Consider the following 6,298-nt stretch of genomic DNA (forward strand, 5'->3'; position numbering starts at 1 on the left):
CATAGATCTATAATCACATTCAGTTCACATTCCCAGTGATCTGCCTGTCTCCTGCGCAACGGTGAGATTGATGGCATTCATTTCAAAGTGTTTTCTCCTCCCCATCTCTGGATGCTTTTTCACAGTTAAAGCGGTCAGCCTCCAGTGTCGTCCTCAAAGAAGTACATCAGTCAAAGCCGGCTCATTCAGGACATACCACTATTTTTTTTTTTTTAACCAAGTACTCTGTATTCGTAGCATGTTTTTATTCTTTCTCTTCCCTGTTTGCGTACATCCAGTTGAGTTGGTGTTAAAGTGCATGCAGACGTTTTAGTTTTTTCTTTTTTTTTTTCTGCGGCACTGTTACTTATCTCATACTTTCCCCTACACACCCCCACAGGATACACAGCAGGTCCCCAGTTTGATGTTTTGAGAAGAGTTTGTACTGTCTTGAGAGAAGTAAGTATGACTGTGAACTGATGTCTATAATAAAGCTATGGGATCATATGGCAGACAAAAAAAAGTGCAATAAATACAAAAATGTGCCACTCCACCTGTCACCCACTGCAGAACAAAGCAAAAAAAAAGTGTCTTGCTGGCGAGGTTAAGTCTGTCAGGGCTGTACTTTCAGATAAACCATCCCCATAATATACGCCTAACGTGTCCAATACACAATAATAAAACAGCCTGTAATATAAGCCCAGCGTGACACATCCATTCAGGCTGACACTGATGATGTTATGCAAGCTTCTAATGCATATTTTCACAGAGGGGAAAACACTGTGAAAGGTAATATCTTATCTCTATTTCAGCAATAAATCACGCCTGTAAGCAGTTTACCTTTCATTTAAGAATATTTCATTTCACAGCATCTCCAGGCATTTCTGCGCCTCACTTCAGCTCCTGTGATTATTAAAAGATCATTCCTCTCGCCCTGTGTCATTGCACAATGATTAGTTCTTCATTTTAAAATCACGGGTGTCTTTTCTACCCTGGCACGTGGATCTGAGATAATTCCCAAAGCCTGAAGCTTTCCTCCACAGCACAAGAGGCTAAACTAGCCTCATCTGTTGTGAATCTCTGTGGATCAGAGCAGATGGTGATGGCAATTCCTGGAGGATCACCGGTGGGCTAATCTTGAGGTCGCACTTCAACAGCGACTTCTGAGATTCCAAATCCAGCCCTTTCCTCTTTCCTTTTCAGGTCACCGGGTCGGCCTTGTTTGTCCCACACCCCCCCACCCCCCGTAGCAACACCACCCCGATGCCCCCTGGTTCTGCAGCTCCCCCGCCTCCTGGCTCCCCACTGCTGCATAGCGTGATTCCCTCTGGAGGAGACAGCGCTGGGGAGATTAACTCACGTCTGCAGTCAGCTGGTCTCGCCTCTACCAGCAGTAGCCGCCCCGACACACCAACACACACGTATATAATTGGAAGCCGAGCTTTTCCTCCCACAAGGTACCGTATATCAAACACGATCTTTCCAACGCGTAGAAACATCTTTGTACTCATCTCATCTCTCACGTCAAAGCACGCATCTGAAGAAACGCTTCCAGGCAGCGAAGGACCCATCCATCCAGTAGGAGAGCAATAGAAATCCTGCTGTATTTCACATGATTTCTGTATTTAATTATTACTAACCATTGTTAAGGGTGACTTATGATGATAGGTTTGTACACTAAGATACTTGTCTTATTTACCCATTACAGTGTACCCCTGGGTCAGTTATCCTGTAGCAGTTCAGGGTAAGAACCTTAGTCAAAGGTGACAAGGGTACTGTAGCAGAAGTAAGTATTTGAACCCAAGGCCCTTGATTGGAAAGTAATGTCTGTAATCACTATGGTACCAGGGGTACCACTCATTTCTCTGCTTTACCTTCAAGATTCTGCAAGGTTTCCAGCTGATTAGCTACATGGTATAACTGTCCTCATATACTGTAAATTAGTCATTTAAATTAGAGGAAGAAAATACTATGAGCTTCTGTGGTATGTGTACTAATCACGCCATTCCGGAACTTTTATTTTATCAGAAACCAACAAAATAAATGAAAAAGATAATTTTCCTGATTGAATTATTACTTGTATCACGTGTGTTTTTCATGCTGAAACTCAACAGAGGGCTGCAGGAATACATAGCTCACTCTTGGGTACACGGAGCTCTGGGAACAAGGAAAAAACAAACATAAAAATGTTCCCTAGCCGTTGCCTTTCCAGTTCAAACAGCAGCCTCTGTCCCTGAGCTGCAGCCGCACAGTTCTTAACAAGTGGCACACACTCGCAGAACTTCAGTCGAACCAGCCGCTCCATCACAGCACGGGAGGTATATCAGCCCGAAGGGAGTGTACCGACACTCCGTCTCGATCACGGCTGCCGTACCGAAACCCATCAATCCTTGGGCTCGTTTGAATTCTCCCCACATCTCAAGCCATCTTGCAAAAAATCTTGTTGAATTTTGAGAATCTTTTATCCGAAGCACACGTCTTTCTTGGGCAAAATCTCATTTAAATGTGACAGTGAAAGTCTTATTTTGTAAAGGTCTTTTTCTATTGTTGGTTTATTTTGTCATCAGTTGCCATGCCCTCGTTGAAGGGTAATATAGAATGATTGAATGTTACAAAGGCTCTCGTACACTGCAGATAAGAGGCCCGCTGTCCAGCCTTGAGGTGTTTTCTTTGCCAGAGCGGGTCGGAAGAGCAACAGCCATGGAAGGAGTGTCAGCTCGGGGCTGGAGGAGACCTTTGAGTCAGCACCAGCTCCAGTTGCACCATCACAGTGGTCTCTGGCTGGAGAGCCAGTCTTCCCCAATTGCCCTGTGCTGCTTTCCTCCAATCTGTGTCTTTCTAAACTGGACCACCACTCTTAGCAGTGGAACTTCAGAATGGTGCCGTGATCAGCTTCCACAGAGCGTGGAAGGTCTCTGTCCCTTTTGGGACCTGTGGGCCAGGTTTCTCCTCACTGTCATTGCACCTCAGCTCTTCCACAGAGGGCTCATTTCGGACTCATTTGCGTGCTTCCCTTCCCAAGACAGCTGTGATGAAAGACAAAAATGTGAACAGCATTGCACTGGAACCTCTGGAAAAACAGATTACGGATGATAATGAGAATCTTCACCAAACCCCCCCAGTGCTGGTTCTGGTCAGCCTGAGCTTAATTAAGTAGTGTTCTACACAGAAGTTAAAACTCTTATTGAACTATGTTAGCAGCTCAGTTAGAATAGAATATAGAATAGAATAGAATATACTTTATTGTCCCATTTCTGGGAAATTTGTCTTGGACAACCATGACACAGCCAGTGCACGACATTGGACTCACATAAAACAATACATACCGTAACATACAAAAAAAAATTACTTTAATTACTTTAAATTGCTGCGTTATTCTTTTACTCTCCTTATTTTGTAGGCGTTATTATACTCTGTGGCCTCTAGGTGGTGCAAATGCTTCACCGAGTACACAGTCAATTGGCCACCAGAGGGCGCTATGAGCGAAGAATGTGCATAATACAGTGAGTAAAATGTAGTAAAATGTTTAGTATCCCATCTGACCAACGTTTTCTGTTTCTAGTACATTCTCTCCAGTGACATATTAATAAGTGAATATACTGTCAATACTACATAGAAGCCTCATGTTCCAACTGAACCTGGTTATTAACTTTAATGATTTCAAAAAAGAAAAACTGCCAATCACAAAATGATTGGTTTGTTAAAACGGATGTGGTAAAATAAGGAGTGGAAAAAAATTGTGCGTCACTCTTCTGCCAGGTGCTATGGACACAAACCTGCTTTCACAAGCCTGCTGCAGGCTCGCAGCAAGGCTCCGCGGTTCCGTCTGTCAGTCACTTCATTTGCATGAGACCCACCGCAGCTTGCCGTGGGACAGTGGCCAAACAGACCAGGCCTTTCACCCGAAACACTGACCGAGTCGTCCTCCTTCACGTTTCCTGTGGCTCACAACACTAATAAAAACCAGAATAGTTCCTCAAATGTTAAGCAGTTTCGGGCTACTGCACATATTTATGAGAGAAGAGTGCTGGCAGGCCTGCGGAGTCTCTGCTGGTATCTTCATGTACTCTAGTCAGAACACACCTGTAGGGGTGAATCTGGGAGGCAGACTGCTTAACCGCAGGACTTGAGCAGATAGCGGCAGGAGTGGAAATAATCCTCCCGTATGTTCTGTTCAGCTCTGATCTTTTTTCTTTTTTTCTCCTGGAAGATGTCTGATTCGTTTTGTTTTGACCTACCAAGTGGGACTGTGATGAAGAAGTGAGGAGAGTTTTAAAAAAAAAAAAAAATGTTTGGCGTATGCAGCCAGTAAAATAAGTCTTATGGAGTACGTTCCTATAAATAAACACACGCTCGCATCGTTAACGACTCCAATGGTCTTTCAGAGCACATCAATCTCACAGCAGCCGTACCGATACGAGGCGCTGCAGGGAACATGCCGTGGCTTCACACATCTTGCAGGACTTTTGCATGCATCGCACACAGCTGTGAAAGGTCCAAATCGCGTGCTGTGAAGGAGTTGCAGGGAGGCACACTTCACATGTGAAGTACCACATGTGTTCTGAGCAATTTCACAAAGCTTCTCTTACCTGTGGCACATAAACCAGATGTTGAGAGCCACGAACTGTGAAAAAATGCAGAAAATATTAATTCATGTTTGTTGCATTAAGTATATACATCTGCAGAAATGATAAAGATAACATCAATGACTCGTACACTTTCGTTAAATACTTGTCCTGGTTAGGATCACAGTGGTTCGGAGTCTATCGCCGAATCAGCGGACAGTAGAGTCTCCAGTTAACCTGCAACACGTCTTTGGACTGTGGGAAGAAACCTGTGCAGACACATGGAGATCATGCAAATTGCTCACAGAATGAGCAGGATTTGAACACACACCTGAACAGCCCAGTTGCTGTGAGGTGCCTCTAGCAGCGGTGCTACCTGCTGCTAGAGGCAAAGTAATATTTACATTTTTTTCAGTTGAGCAGAGCCTTAACAGCGGCCCAATTTTAATAACAGTAGACATATATCTGTTTTCTAAAGTAAAGTCTACATACATTTACTATATAAAGACAGAGTCTGCTTATTGATTTATAATTAACAAGCAGGATGTAGTGATTATGTAGTTTACCAATCTGTTACTAATCTGTGACCCATTGTAAGTAGTGTCTCTAGCAGTGTAAGTTACTTTGAATAAAATGTGTGGGCTGATAACACTACATAGAGTTCATTGGAAGTCGCTTTAGAGAAAAGTGTCTCCTAAATAAATAAATGTAAATATAAATGTAAATGTACTATTACCGTTTTCATTCGTTTACGTCAAGGTGTAGTACATTTTCCTGTCCAACAGGGGGAACCAGAGACCAAGTGATATGAACTTGAAAACTACATTTGCAAAAAAAAAATAGCATTTTTTTGTTGTTTTTGTTTTGGACAAGTTATTTTAACGACCACATGTAGTGTACACTCCTGATTATAAGTTGTGGTATTTTTCTAAATGGATTGTCCTGGGTGTGTCCCCTTCCCCCCTCCGGCCTTACGCCCTGTGTTGCCGGGTAGGCTCCGGTTCCCCGTGACCCCGTAAGGGACAAGCGGTTCTGCAAAAAAAAGGATTTTCCGCTCTATGTAAGTGTTCAGATTCCACGTGGTGTATATATGTACATATATGTTTTTTTTTTGTAACTAGAAATGACCAACAGCGCCACCGCATGGCTGGTGTAAAATGAAGGGGTTTTTTTCCCCTCTCTCAGTGTCTCTCCCTCTCTGCCCATACCTCACTCACTCTCTGTCTCACTGTCTCACTCACTTGCACTTTTTTACCATCAGAACTTGCTCTTTCACCATTGTGTTGTTGAGCTCACCCAGCAATAATCACCGAGGGCCCGAAAGCCACCTGTCTCCAAGCTCTGGATAGCTGTCCATCTCCTCAGGAAACATTGCAACAACATAACCACTCAAAAACCAACTGGAAGCCAAAATAACGTACAAAAAAGAAGGATGTTTGATGGAACGCAGAGGCCTCGTGTAACATACGGTACCTACCTAAGCTAGGCGTGAGCTGGGCGTTACAAGAAGTGTTATAAGCCTCATATTGAACCTATTCCGTTCAATTCACTTTCACATCGTGCTCCCGTGGAATGTGGTTGATAAGTGTCTAATGTAAGATCCATAAATAATGTTTAAAAATATAATCACAGATTGATACACACTCAATTACACACAAACAATTAAAAACAGATGTATTGGTGAAAAGCTAGCGAGTTATGAAAAGCAGCATATGAAGAAAAGTAGCACCACGCAGCTGCTTTGACTCAGTTCC

General features: G+C 43.3%; 1 long non-coding RNA gene across 1 annotated transcript; it reads right to left on the bottom strand.

The window, feature by feature from the left end:
* Positions 1–2,560: 2,560 nt before the first annotated feature.
* LOC108941065 (uncharacterized) lies at positions 2,561–4,808 on the bottom strand. Its single transcript, XR_001966605.1, has 6 exons — positions 4,696–4,808; positions 4,569–4,603; positions 4,392–4,487; positions 4,063–4,226; positions 3,756–3,932; positions 2,561–3,005 (listed from the first exon to the last, which is right to left on the bottom strand). It is a non-coding gene; the product is annotated as an uncharacterized LOC108941065 (long non-coding RNA).
* Positions 4,809–6,298: the final 1,490 nt, after the last annotated feature.

The sequence above is a fragment of the Scleropages formosus genome, chromosome 11, assembly GCF_900964775.1.
Source record: "Scleropages formosus chromosome 11, fSclFor1.1, whole genome shotgun sequence".
NCBI classification, from domain to species: domain Eukaryota; kingdom Metazoa; phylum Chordata; class Actinopteri; order Osteoglossiformes; family Osteoglossidae; genus Scleropages; species Scleropages formosus.